Consider the following 15336-nt stretch of genomic DNA (forward strand, 5'->3'; position numbering starts at 1 on the left):
ACGATTATGCTGGATTCTTGAAATGCAGGGCGTTTCATCGTATTGGTGTGGTTTCTGGGAGGAGTGATTTATAATTGACAATCTGATTAGATTGGAAGCAACAATTCAACAGTTTCTTCCTAGACACCACCTAATTGCAGTCTTCATTTCTCTTCATCTGATACAGATGTCTCCAAATGTAAAGCCCTTGCTGAATGCCAGCCAGCTCCAAGGTGCCATCTGAAGGGCCTCTGCTTGGGCCATTTCCCATGGCGTTCAATTCTCACCCAGCAATTGCGGGTCATGCATTAGTGTCATCATACCACAGTCCATCCTGACCCAACTTGGATGTTATTCTAGAGTCCTGATTTTTACGACTTGCCCATGATAGAAAGCTCACATGGTTGCCCCATACTCAACTAGAGACTAACTGCATGTGAAGTTTTAATGCACTCTACTTTGTTGCCCACAAGTCTTAGGGGTTCAGGTCCCACTACTCTCCCACAAATTTGCTGGTCCCTGGTCTCATCCCAATTGGTTGCCAGATTTGTGGCTCAGTGGCACCTTCACAATTGAAATTGTTTGGCCCAGTCCATCATGTGGAGTAAGACTGGCCACTAGCACCTATTGGATTAGTCTTGTAGATAGTCTCCTTGCCAGAGTAGGATATTTCCCCTTCATTTCAAATGGTACTAGCTCTTGCTCACTTTTGCAGTCATCATCTGACAACCTCCATTCCAAGCATGGTCTTCTGGTTTCTTAGTCATCCAAAAGGCAGACAACCCATGGATAGTTAAACTGTTTCTCAGTTTTCCCCATGAAAATAGTTTTTACTCTCTCATATAAAATTGAAAACTAATGAAACTATATAATTTTGAATGAAAGGCCAGCCTTAGTACAAATGTTCATTTTTCACTTAAATTTGTGTATATGCATTATCTTAAGTTACTTTTAGGGTGGTTGGGATTGGGGCATCTCCTGCTAGATACTGGAGCTCTGGGGGCCATAGACTAAACACATTTTGCCAGCTGCCTCAGTCCTCCATCTTTTACTCTGTTTTAATTTCTTTCAGATGTGGATGACCCTTCCCTGCTACACCCTATTTCTCATTTTAAGGGTAGCAATCTGATGAATAGTGGGTTCTGTTCCTCTCTTCAGTGTTTTTGACTGTAAAGTATCGAGACTGAGAACAGCATGCAGAGATGAGGTGACAGTTGTCTGCCTTTTCAGTTTTACTATATAAATCTCCTGGCTGGAATGCATTCTTTTCAGTTGGATTGGCCGGTGAGTCAGATGCAGGTGGGATTCCCCTCCGCTACATATGAGCCCTGGGAGTCCCCTGGTCTGCTGTCCTATATACTGGTGTGGCCCAAATGCTTTTCTTCTCCTTAAATTCTTTCTTGTCTCTGGCATCAACATTGTTTTCAGTCCATTGATTTTACTACTCAGGCATATGTCTGTCATTCAAATTTCTGGCTGAATTACCCATTTACAAGGGGACTGATGCTCGCACTGTTTAGCCCCTTCACCTACAACCAACCAACCAACCAGTCCTTTGACCTTCCTAAAGTGACTTCTCTTGGCTGCCTTTGTATCATCATGTACTACTGTAGATGTGTTTATTCATGGGTAAGTGTAGTCCAGCTTGCTGATGCCATCTCAGCACCAAAACATTGTTTGCGTGCCCCAAGTTTAATTATTGTTTATCTTGTCTTACGCATCTTATACATGTGCATTTTATATTCAGAAGTTTGTTATGTAAAGGTTTATTTGACGAGGTAAGGACTAACTATATCTGCAGCAATGAGAAAATGAAAAAAAGTCTCTCTAGGCTTGAATCTGTTAGATATTTGTAGAGATCATTTGAGAGAAAGTGCCTGTCAAGAGCATTCAAGCATCTTAATTTGCTACCAGTGGACCAGTTGCACCAACAGTACATTTTAAATTTTAAGTTTCCAAATAACTTTACAGCCATCTAAACCGGGGGTAATTAACCTTTTCACATACTGCCCACTTTTCTATGTCTTAGTAGTAAAATTTTCTAACTGCCCAAAAATGTCATGACGACGGTGATTTATAAAGTAGGAAAGTAAGTTTACGTTGTAACATTATAAGGCAGAGTTACAGCAAATTAAAGCATATAATAACTACTTTGTCAAAAATGTAATGAAAATGTTTTTAAAACCCCTATCATGTACGGGCCACCACAACAGCTGGAATGCCCACTAGTGGATGATACGGACCACTGAGCAGATATTCAAAAGTGAATATAAATAGTGTTGACACATGGTAGCATTACTTTCATGTAGTGAACTGAGAAAATGTCCCAAAATGAACTTAGCATAACCATGTGGAAATTAATGCAAGTGTTCATTTGCCACATTACTTCTACTAAGCTATGTCTACATCTATACTTCGTAGACCACTGTGGAGTGCACAACAGGGGTTTATCCTCAAGTGTCTGTCTGTCAGTTCAGTTTTTGCAGCACCTTCGTGACACACTCACGTAGGTCAAATCTGTGTTCATTTGTGACATTCAATAACCCTTGTTGATCCTATATGGTAAACATCACACGCAATTAGGCGTGTTCTAGGATGTGTTATGTGAGTGATGTGTAAGCAGCCTCCTTCATAGACTGGTGGCCTTTGTGTGGTATTCTACCAATAAACCAAAGTTTACCATCTGCTTTATCTGTGATTTAAGCCTATGTGATTGCAATGTATCATTTCCCTACAGAGTGTTAAACCCAGGTATGTCAGAAGTGAATAATTAAAACTGTGACTCACTGTAGTTTGGTTTGTGAAGTGAAGTGCACAGTTTTAAATTTCTGAACACTCAAAGCAAGTGCCAATCTTTGCACAACGTTGAAATCTTACCAGGATCTGGACTGACTGACTGACTGACTGACTGACTGTGCAGTCCCTTTCAGGCAGTACTCCATTATAGATAACTGCATCATCTCCAAATAGTCTATAGTTACTATTTTCCGTGCCAACACACTTCTCTGGGGCACGCCCAAAGTGTCTTCTACATTTGTCAACAGTTATTCATCCTAGATAACTTGCTTTGTTATGTTCATCAAGACTTGTCTTTCTGCAAACTATGTACATAATTAGTTCATGCAAACTGTTAGCATTCTTTTGTGATTGTCAAAATTGACATACTGTTAATGGAGTGTCAAAATTGACATACTGTTAATGGAGATTTTGTAGTTACTGTGTAAAATTTCCTTGTAACACTTCAAAACTGCATTTAAAAGTCTAGCTGATTTATTCCATTGTTGAAAGAAAGTATTCTTTCATGGGATATTAGTTATATGAGACACTCTGTTAATGTTCGTTGTTTTTGGGGATAGGCCAACTCTTTCATATTTGGGAACTACAGTCCTTCATAGGACCAGTTTGTTTTTACTTATTATTTTCGTATTTGCGTGTAATTGTGCAATGGTATGTGGATTTAGAAAAATCCAAATGCTAAGAACAATATTTCATTCACGCCAAACTCAAAGGAGATTAGAAGTTTCAGAAATTTGAAATGTGAAAGAACTGTTTACTTGAGCAGATGCATGTGTGTTTAGAATGGATTCTGAGACAGTTGGACTGCCTTCGCAGTTGTTTGAATCTCTTCAGTGGGAAAGTTAATCACTGAAATTGTTCCCCGAGTGTCTCGGAACCTGAAGAACAGAAATGGTTCTGAGAACTGTTTGATAAATTCCGCAACTTTGATAAAAATGAAATTGTAAATAGTAGTTCATGGGACATACATACATACAAACTTACATTGCCTTTGTTAAATATTATTTGTGAAAGTTTTTGTACCACAAGCCATTTTTTTCCTCAGACAGTTTGTCATGCTTTTGTAAATGTTCTTTCTGCAGGCACTGAACTTGTAGGTATACAATTTTTTTTATACCTGTAGCTCAGTGTTCCTTGGCTAACAATATTTGACACATTATATTCTTGTCAGGTCTGCAGCAGGATCATCCAATCATCCAGACAGTAGAGAGCAACATTTTTAAATGTAGAAATCCATTTTTAATTTTTTGAAAATCAGAATGATCAGTTTCGTGTATTGATATAGTATTCTCCATTCTCTCGTCTTTAGTTACCTCACCAGAGTGAAGAGATATTCTGAGATTTCCCAACTGCTGTGGTGTCAGTTTAAGTGCATGGTTTCTAAAAACAACTAAAGTGGAAATTATAGGCACCCACATCAAAATAAGATGAAGGGTATAAGATGAACATCAACAAAATCAAAACTAGGATAATGGAATGTAGTCGAATTAAGTCGGGTATGCTGAGGGAAGTAGATTAGGAAATGACACTTACAGTAGTAAAGGAGTTTTGCTATTTGGGGAGCAAAATAACTGATGATGGTCAAAGTAGAGGATATAAAATATAAACTGGCAATGGCAAGGAAAGTGTTTCTGAAGAAGAGAAATTTGTTAACATCGATAATTGATTTAAGTGTCAGGAAGTTGTTTCTGAAAGTATTTTTATGGAGTGTAGCCATGTATGGAAGTGAAACGTGGACGATAAATAGTTTAGACAAGAAGAGAATAGAAGCTTTCAAAATGTGGTGCTACAGAAGAATGCTGAAGATTAGATGGGTAGATCACATAACTAATGAGGACGTATTGAATAGGATTGGAGATAACTGGAGTTGGTGGCACAACTTGACTAGAAGGGATCGGTTGGTAGGGCATATTCTAAGGCATCAATGTATCACCAATTTAGTATTGGAGGGCAGCGTGGAGGGTAAAAATCGTAGAGGGAGACAAAGAGATGAATACACTAAGCAGATTCAGAAGGATGTAGGCTGTAGTAGGTACTGGGAGATGAAGTGGAGAGCTGCAGAAGACCACAACAACAACACTCATCAGAATGCTAATCTTATAGTTTCGAAGCAGTGTCAGATGTTGGCTGTTCACTTTTTTGTAACTGAATATTGCAAATAATTCAGTCCAAACATCTATGGTAACAGAAAGCTTGTTTTCTGCTATAGTTAATTAAAATGGGTGGCACTTTTCTCCCTAGTACTGTTATACACTTCCATCATAGGGCATCACTAGATCAGAAATATGGCAACACATTAAGAAGTAATAAATATCTTTTACTAATAATGAGAACAAACAATTTATTTAACTTTGATAAGTTTGATGCATGGCATGTCATGTCCTGTGCCTAATAAAATATAATTGTGAATAACTTTGCTGTCTCTTGGCAGTCTATCATGCAGTCTCTAAGACTGAAAGTAATTATGCAGACACTTATGATTGAGAGAGGAAATGTTATCACTTGTTGGAATGGCTGGTCTGCAGGCTGACTGGGCACTGAACAGTTTTCTGATTGTGGGATCAGAACTGAGAGCGTGTCCATTGCATGTCATCTTTCCTGCCTGTTGAGTCATGTCCATCTCCACCATTACTAGATGGAAGCAAAGTAGTCCCCTGTTGATAGTGCACACTCAGCGGTTGGCAGCGCTATTAGCAGACAAATAAGACGTGCTGATGGATATGATGCAGAAGCAGAAAGTGGTTCTGTTTTGCAACGAGCATGGGGAGGTTGCTGCCATGCCCATCTGATTGCAGCTTCTCATACTACTTTTCTTTATATCTTGAGCTGTCCATACGATAATTTCTTATTTTCATTTAAAAATTAAACTAAACACACCACTATTGAGCCAGTGTAGATATAGGCAAATTCATTTGTGCCTGCTTCATATTGCGCAAACAAATGAACTTAAAGATATTTAACATGGAATTTACTGAATTGGATATATTAACATGGAATTCAAATTTTTCAACTGGCAGTGGGGTTATGTGTGTGTCTCCACAATTACATTGATAGTGTCAGCATAGCAAGAGATGTAAAAGGATTCACTAATTTTGAATGCATCAAAGACATTTGCTGCATTTCTAGTGTCGATTGCCAATATTTTCACTAGTTCTGATGGCCACTTCTTTCTATGAGAAGTCCGATACATTTCAGCATTGTGCCATTGCGAAAATTCTGTGCAGTATATGCATGCCCCTTGACAAACTTCTTTTATGATAGATGCACCACACTTTACTGCCAGATTCACATTAACATTTCATTATTAATGGGCCTTTGAGTTATATTAGATTAGTTTTCATTGGTATAAGTGTTATGCAAATAACAAAACAGTTCAAAATTGTACAGTTGTCATTCAATTTTAAAAGTTACTCAGAAATCAAAAAGGTCAGGAGAAATACGAAAATTGCATCCCTTTTCATAAACATTGCAATACTAAAACTCCAAAGTGTAATAATGTCAGTTAACTTAAAAAGTAGTGCTTAAATCGCAGTTACCATCTGTAACAAAATGCTAATAGTGTCTTATTGCTTATGTTGGCACCATGCACATCAAGGTGCACATAGGCAGTTTTGTTCAAATTTTTGTTAGCTTAGGTTTGGTGAAGATACTGAGCCTGTGTAGTGTTCCTTACGGGTGACATAAAGCAATGTGGTATTACGTTAACAAAGTAATAAGCATATAAATATTTCTAAGTGGAGTCAGAAACAGAAATTTATGAAGTAATTCATGACAGCAGATTCAACCTTCAGTTATCCCATTTCATGTTGAGTGAAAAAATACAAGAAACTCTGCACTTAAGTCGTGCACAAGATACAAATATACACTTGACACTTCATTAGGAAGCCAGAAAAATGCAGTGGCAAACAAAGCCTCCACTTTGATCTAATGTAGAGGGCAGAGTGGTAGTGAACCTTAATAGTAAACTCATTTGGTAGAATAAGTATCCAATGTTGTAAAAAGTAAATAAATAAAATAAAATAATTTAAAGGACAATCATTATGACAGTATGTGTGAGAGACTTTGAAATGCTAGAAACTGATCAAAAATGTAACCAAGGCACATTTTTATCACTCTCTGTAATACTTACACTGAATGTTCAGAAATTTGTTCTGAAGTAAGCATTAGTATATACAGGGTGGGTAAAATAAAAATGGCCCGGTAAGTACGTAGAAAAAATGTGGGCCCAGAAAATCACATTTATGCCAGTACGTAAGATGTTTCTAGCATTTTAAAAGGCAACACACATAAACAAACAAAACTTAAAGATCTGTTTTCATCTTTTAGTTCGGTGGTATATTAAAAATTTTACAGTCTTGATGGTAGAAAGTATTTACTATTGTAAAAAAAGAGTGAGTGAGTTCATGAGTCAATTTTACATGTAATTAGCTTTTGCACAGTAAGGTCTAACATTTAGGTATGCAGAAAAGTATTGCAATCAGAACAATACTGGTTTGTTTCTTTCCTGCTTGCACTTCTAATAGATTGTTTTGTTTTGTCTTGGCGGAACCAATCTTTCAGACCCCTGTTAAATGTTGTTTATTCTCAGTTGCAGGAATATCAGGAAAGTGTTATCTCCCAGCCCGATAGTTGCACTACGAACTACGAACAATTTCTTGAGCCAGAGTTTCACCTTTCGGGAAGAGTGCTTCACCAAATATCTTCAGACTGTTCCTACTCAGATTCCTCCCTCTAATCCAGAATCATTCAGTTTTTCCTTTGGTTTCCAGAATATCGTATTTGCTCAAAAATATGTGTAGTAGAATTACAGAAAACATCAAAGCCTAATGAGTACTCATAAAACTTGAAATGCAAGCACACAGAGGCCCAATCAGTAAAGACAACAGTTCTTCAGTTCACTACATCTTCTATTGAAGAAGTTCTATAAACTGAAACCAGTCAAGTGACAGGTAGGGGGACATCCATACGTTGTCCTCAAACAAAACCAATGTAGTTTTAGAGCAAGAGGTGCCTTGCATGTCATGAAACATTGTGGTCAAAATTTTACCACTCTTCCATTGTGTGAGTGTTACTCGAGTACACTTGATCCTTGAATTTAGCCCACTGTTAAAAACCATAGGGGAAGACATGAGACGTGGCCAGGAGATTGCACTCCCTCTGCTGATTACCCTCTCCTCACTGAACACTTTATGCACCCATGAAGTGGTGTGTGTGGTGTTGCCGCCATTTTGCTGAAAATTTTTGCACAGTTGTTCATCCTTTGTGTTTTGACCCACATACAGATTTCAGTTCCTGGACATACCAGTTGGCATTAACAGTTAGGTGAAAGAATTGTGTTATGATGTGGACACCAAACTTTGTGCATCAAACATCAATCTTGAGATTATGCACCAAGTCTTGAAGTGCTGATGAGGATTTCAGATGTGTAATGGTCTATGATCTGTGAGAGTTCATATACCCTGATGTTCTGAATCTTAAATAATTGTAAAACTAGTATCCAAAATGAGAATGAGATTTTCACTCAGCAGCGGAGAGTGTGCTGATGTGAAACTTCCTAACAGATTAAAAACTGTGTGCCAGACTGAGACTCTACCAACTGAGCTACCCAAGCACGACTCGCAGCCCTTCCTCACAGCTTCAGTTCTGCCAGTATCTTGTCTCCTACCTCTAGTATCCAAAAATCATGATTCCACTTTAATCAGACTTCTCACTCACTAAAATCTAATGGAAACAGTGAAATGCGTCGAACAGAGCATGCAGGAGATGCGCAACTGCTGCATACCTATGACAGCAACTCATTGGTGAATTGATATTGTGGTTCCATCATTTTCTGGGATGGCAAGTTCTCTGGTTCATAAACGTGGTTTGGTTTAAAAGGACATCCACAACAAGGTTTCATGGTAGAATCAGATAATTAACTGTTTCAGTTTTAAATAGTTTCATTGGTTCAAACAAGGAACATGCAACACATAGCCGCCAACACTGAACACCAGGCTGTGGGCAGATGACAGCTGCATGTGAAGCCAAGATACAAAGGGGATTTTGAACCAATAAAACTATTTACAACTGAAGTGGGGGGTCTTCTCATTGTAAGTCTTATAAATATTTTCAGACCTGGTTTTATTTTGCCCACCCTGTATAGTTGTGTAGGCGATGCACAAATTGTTACTCACAGTATTTCATTTCTTAATGTCTCAATCTGCTTGCCAAGTATATTGGTGTAGTGTATAATTACAAGAAAGTGGGGTACAAAATTCAATTGGATGTTAGACAAGTAATTCAGGCAGAAAGATTCATTTTAATGTACCAATTTCCTTTACAACTAATGAAGATATTTCCAGTAAAGTTAATGGAAATTCCAGGAAAGAAAAACAGCAATTTCTGAATTGTGCAGGTTGGAACTCTCCCTGCAACATATCCTACATTACCATAACCCCTGGCCTCAACCTTCGCTAGTCCTTGTCCTCCACCTGCCTATTCCCTTTCCTGTGCCTACTCCAGTATGACACATGCTTAGTATTCTGGCAACAGTCTACGTAGTCCTTCCTCTCTCTCTCTCTCTCTCTCTCTCTCTCTCTCTCTCTCTCTCTCTCTCTCTCTCTCTCTCTCTCTCTCTCTCTTCCGTGTGTGCACTATTAGAGTTTTGGCAAAAAGTTACTTCAGGCTTGTAAAAGTTTTTTTTTTTTTTCCATGAAGGTATATTTGAAAACTAAATAAAACTTTTTCAGTTCTCATGAACCACACTGATTTTTATTAAATACTAGCTACAACTAGTCAATTCAATATTTAAATGTAAAAACATTGTGCACAGTAACTCTAGTGCAAACAGCCATCTTTTTTGTATTAGCAGTTGTGTGTAGTGTCAGTGCCAGTGCAAACGATTGTCACCCGCAACCCCACACATTACCAACTCATCCCCTCCTCCTCCTTAACTTCGGTCAATAGTCCGCTAAAAACTGCCACAATGAAAGAATTATCGTTCAGAGGTGATTTACCAGTAGAATGCAATAGGCTGTGTTCATACTTCCATCCTGAAACATTTGAAATTATTTGTGAAAACCACTTGCGTGACAAGATTGCTACATAAATGACACACAGTTTTTTATCCTTAACAGTAGCTATACAATGAACAGGTGTCTCATCTCCATTGCCATTTATGAATGGTATACTCTGTTGCAGAAGTGTGAGCAATTCTGATTGTACCTCATTACCATTGCTACCTTTTGTTACATAGGAAAACATGAAAACATTAGGAACTATCTCATGAACCAGTTCTTTTTTTGTTTTTGGTTTTTAGTGCCAGTTCATTTTCATCCACATATTGTATGTAATTAAGCAGAGCCACATAGCGTTGTATTTCACATGCACATTTTGTGAAAAACCATGTTATATGAATAACCTGTAAGACTATAAAATGAAATAGAAAGAGTATGTAAAAAAGTAAATTAGTGCTATATTTATTTGCCACTTTTTTAACTCCAATTTGAATGTTGTACATCTTGGACAAATTTGGTCTCACATTAACTTCTACAGTGTTTTGAGGCATGTACATAAATGACTGCTTCTTTTTGAGCACATGTGGTTAATAAATGTTAGATTCTGTCAAATTTTAAGTTGAATTGAAAATATCAGTTTGTTTCTGCTGCAATCATGTAGTCTGCATGGCAGGTGTAGTATTTTCTTTTTAGTTGAATGCTACTATTAGAAATACTTCCTTTGCGACTTTCAGGGTGATGTATCGTGAGAAAAGGAAGCAAGTTCCTCCCTGCAAGATATTCCTGTGGGAAAAGTGTGTTAGTGGGGTCTGCCTATGGTGCTGTTAATAGTTGAAATACATCAGAAACATAGAAAACATTTATTGATATAAATTAATAGAGGGAAACATTCCACGTGGGAAAAATATATCTAAAAACAAAGATGATGTGACTTACCAAACGAAAGTGCTGGCACGTCGATATACACACAAACATACACACAAAATTCAAGCTTTCGCAACAAACTGTTGCCTCATCAGGAAAGAGGGAAGGAGAGGGAAAGATGAAAGGATGTGGGTTTTAAGGGAGAGGGTAAGGAGTCATTCCAATCCCGGGAGCAGAAAGACTTACCTTAGGGGGAAAAAAAGGACGGGTATACACTCGCTCGCGCGCGCGCGCGCGCGCGCACACACATCCATCCACACATATACAGACACAAGCAGACATATACAGAGGCAAAGAGTTTGGGCAGAGATGTCAGTCGAGGCGGAAGTGCAGAGGCAAAGATGTTGTCGAATGACAGGTGAGGTATGAGTGGCGGCAACTTGAAATTAGCAGAGATTGAGGCCTGGTGGATAACGGGAAGAGAGGGTATATTGAAGAGCAAGTTCCCATCTCCGGAGTTCGGATAGGTTGGTGTTAGTGGGAAGTATCCAGATAACCCGGACGGTGTAACACTGTGCCAAGATGTGCTGGCCGTGCACCAAGGCATGTTTAGCCACAGGGTGATCCTCATTACCAACAAACACTGTCTGCCTGTGTCCATTCATGCGAATGGACAGTTTGTTGCTGGTCATTCCCACATAGAATGCGTCACAGTGTAGACAGGTCAGTTGGTAAATCACGTCAATTACGTTTGTTGTTGTCACTGTTGCATTTCGAAATCTTTTCTGTCATCTTATTTTCTCTTTTTGTTTGTGCCAGTAGTTTCACTTTGTATTCACCTTCTCCTTTTTACCGTAATCTACTATACAATTTTATCCCGCCTATATAGACTCAATAATATGTCACCCACTTCCAAACCATAACCAAAAATTTTTTTCCGCTTTAAACACTACCGCTGCTATAAAATCCACCGTTTCTAGTCCACAAACAGTTCATTTTACCTATTAAACAACCTTTTCGTCTACTTCTGATAACTTTCGTTTTATTTACATTTCCGTTCTTCCCACATCACTGATAATTTTTAGCTGCTTCCCACAGGTTTTAACGTCATTATTTCTTCACCAGACAATTGTTAGCCTCATTTTCATAATCTGCCACCACAAAACCACTCTTTTTAATACATTTACACGCCGCTTTTTCGAAATTTTCCCGAATCTCTCCATCCTTTAACGTGTTTTGGTGGCAACACAACCACCTAACCTATGTGCACATCGTTGTCCACCAACCCAAGTTCACCACAGGATCAACATAGCCCAGATTTAACCAACACTTTTTCGCGTTTTTTCACAACGGATCTCCAGTTACTTTCTCCAGTTATTTTCATTTTCATCTCAACCTTATGTTACACTTTCCACCTTCTAATGCCATGTCACCCTCACAACACCCCCACAACGACCCCATTAAGTTTTATTTACATTCCCTCCGCAAACATGCCTTCACCCTAGCCAGATTACGCTCGCATATTTTATTTTCTCAGGCTTGTCTGACATTTGGCATTACCCCCAAAGGCCTCACACTTAAAGTTCCCATCTCTGGCTGCAACCCTTCTTTCGATCAGTCCCTATACCAGTTCCAAACTGAACAATCCATTGCCCTCACCCACCTAATCCTTCACCTACACATCAACTCAGCCAATGAACACACCCGTCAACTCCTATCCTTAATAAAAGTCCTGAATCTTTCCTCTCCCACATCCACACCGGCTGTTCAGAGCATCCTCCTACAGGCCAACCACAAATTAGAACAGCATGCCACCCTTCACCTCAAAAAACTAGCCAATCTCCTGGTTTCCCACCTCCGGAAAAGCAACTCACTCACCCTTCACAACCTTTCCAGCAAACCTCAACCTCCTCTCATTGCACACAAACCCAGTCTCTCCCATCTACTCAACCTCCCACTTCCAGCTCCACTCCCTTCAAAACCACAAAATTCCAATCAACACAATCTGGAACCACAACACCCTAATTCAGTAGTTAACCTTTCCTCCAAACCTCTCTCCCAATCCAAAACCTGTCTTATCCAAAGGCCTCACCTTCAGCCCCACTCCCAGATTCGACCAAACAGCCCTCGTCAAAGATTTACTGTCCTACACTCGTACTCTTTGCTGGAAGTATCACTTTGCCACGAAGAAAAATGATCCTAATCGTACTCCTAATGATCCAACTCCCCAAGACACTATCCAAATTGAACCCTGCCTGGAACAGTTCCGGCCTCCGTCACAGCGGGACCCACCTCCTCTTCCTCAAAATCACCCTCTCCAAACCTTCCAGGAATTTCTGACTTCCAGCCTTGCCTCTCAATCCTTCTTAAAAAACCTTAATCTTACTCCCAACATCACCACTGCTGAAGCCCAGGCTATCCGTGATCTGAAGGCTGACCAGTCCATCGTTATCCTTCCGGCGGACAAGGGTTCCGCGACTGTGGTACTCGATCGTCGGGAGTATGTGGCTGAGGGACTGCATCAGCTTTCAGACACCACCACATACAAAGTTTGCCAAGGTAATCCCATTCCTGATGTCCAGGTGGAGCTTCAAGGAATCCTCAGAACCTTAGGCCCCCTACAAAACCTTTCACCTGACTCCATCAACCTCCTGACCCCACCAACACCCCGCACCCCTACCTTCTACCTTCAATTCACAAACCCAATCATCTCGGCCGCCCCATTGTAGCTGGTTACCAAGCCCCCACAGAACGTATCTCCGCCTACGTAGATCAACACCTTCAACCCATTACATGCAGTCTCCCATCCTTCATCAAAGACACCAACCACTTCCTCGAACGCCTGGAATCCTTACCCAATCCGTTACCCCCGGAAACCATCCTTGTAACCATTGATGCCACTTCCTTATACACAAATATCCCGCACGTCCAAGGCCTCGCTGCGATGGAACATTTCCTTTCACGCCGATCACCTGCCACCCTACCTAAAACCTCTTTCCTCATTACCTTAGCCAGCTTCATCCTGACCCACAACTTCTTCACTTTTGAAGACCAGACATACCAACAATTAAAGGGAACAGCCATGGGTACCAGGATGGCCCCCTCATACGCCAACCTATTCATGGGTCGCTTAGAGGAAGCCTTCTTGGTTACCCAACCCTGCCAACCCAAAGTTTGGTACAGATTTATTGATGACATCTTCATGATCTGGACTCACAGTGAAGAACAACTCCAGAGTTTGCTCTCCAACCTCAACTCCTTTGGTTCCATCAGATTCACCTGGTCCTACTCCAAATCCCATGCCACTTTCCTTGATGTTGACCTCCACCTGTCCAATGGCCAGCTTCACACGTCCGTCCACATCAAACCCACCAACAAGCAACAGTACCTCCATTATGACAGCTGCCACCCATTCCATATCAAACGGTCCCTTCCCTACAGCCTAGGTCTTCGTGGCAAACGAATCTGCTCCAGTCCGGTTTCCCTGAACCATTACACCAACAACCTGACAACAGCTTTCACATCCCGCAACTACCCTCCCGACCTGGTACAGAAGCAAATAACCAGAGCCACTTCCTCATCCTCTCAAACCCAGAACCCCTCACAGAAGAAACACAAAAGTGCCCCACTTGTGACAGGATATTTTCCGGGACTGGATCAGACTCTGAATGTGGCTCTCCAGCAGGGGTAAGACTTCCTCAAATCCTGCCCTGAAACGAGATCCATCCTTCATGGAAATCCTCCCCACTCCACCAAGAGTGTCTTTCCGCCATCCACCTAACCTTCGTAACCTCTTAGTTCATCCCTATGAAATCCCCAAACCACCTTCCCTACCCTCTGGCTCCTACCCTCTGGCTCCTACCCTTGTAACCCCCCCCCCCCCCCCCCCTGGTGTAAAACCTGTCCCATGCGCCCTCCCACCACCACCTACTCCAGTCCTGTAACCCGGAAGGTGTACACGATCAAAGGCAGAGCCACGTGTGAAAGCACCCACGTGATTTACCAACTGACCTGCCTACACTGTGACGCATTCTATGTGGGAATGACCAGCAACAAACTGTCCATTCGCATGAATGGACACAGGCAGACAGTGTTTGTTGGTAATGAGGATCACCCTGTGGCTAAACATGCCTTGGTGCACGGCCAGCACATCTTGGCACAGTGTTACACCGTCCGGGTTATCTGGATACTTCCCACTAACACCAACCTATCCGAACTCTGGAGATGGGAACTTGCTCTTCAATATAACCTCTCTTCCCGTTATCCACCAGGCCTCAATCTCCGCTAATTTCAAGTTGCCGCCACTCATACCTCACCTGTCATTCGACAACATCTTTGCCTCTGCACTTCCGCCTCGACTGACATCTCTGCCCAAACTCTTTGCCTCTGTATATGTCTGCTTGTGTCTGTATATGTGTGGATGGATATATGTGTGTGTGTGTGTGTGTGTGTGTGTGTGTGTGTGTGTGTGTGTGCGCGCGCGCGCGTGTATACCCGTCCTTTTTTTCCCCCTAAGGTAAGTCTTTCTGCTCCCGGGATTGGAATGACTCCTTACCCTCTCCCTTAAAACCCACAGCCTTTCATCTTTCCCTCTCCTTCCCTCTTTCCTGATGAGGCAACAGTTTGTTGCTAAAGCTTGAATTTTGTGTGTACGTTTGTGTTTGTTTGTGTGTCTATCGACGTGCCAGCACTTTCGTTTGGT

General features: G+C 40.8%; 1 protein-coding gene across 4 annotated transcripts in view; it reads left to right on the top strand.

Moving 5' to 3' along the window:
• LOC124612510 (synaptic functional regulator FMR1) overlaps nt 1-15336 on the top strand; it is a 237528-nt gene that overhangs the window by 61879 nt on the left and 160313 nt on the right. The gene's annotated exons all lie outside the window — the stretch shown is intronic.

This window comes from Schistocerca americana, chromosome 1 (genome assembly GCF_021461395.2).
Source record: "Schistocerca americana isolate TAMUIC-IGC-003095 chromosome 1, iqSchAmer2.1, whole genome shotgun sequence".
NCBI lineage: Eukaryota > Metazoa > Arthropoda > Insecta > Orthoptera > Acrididae > Schistocerca > Schistocerca americana.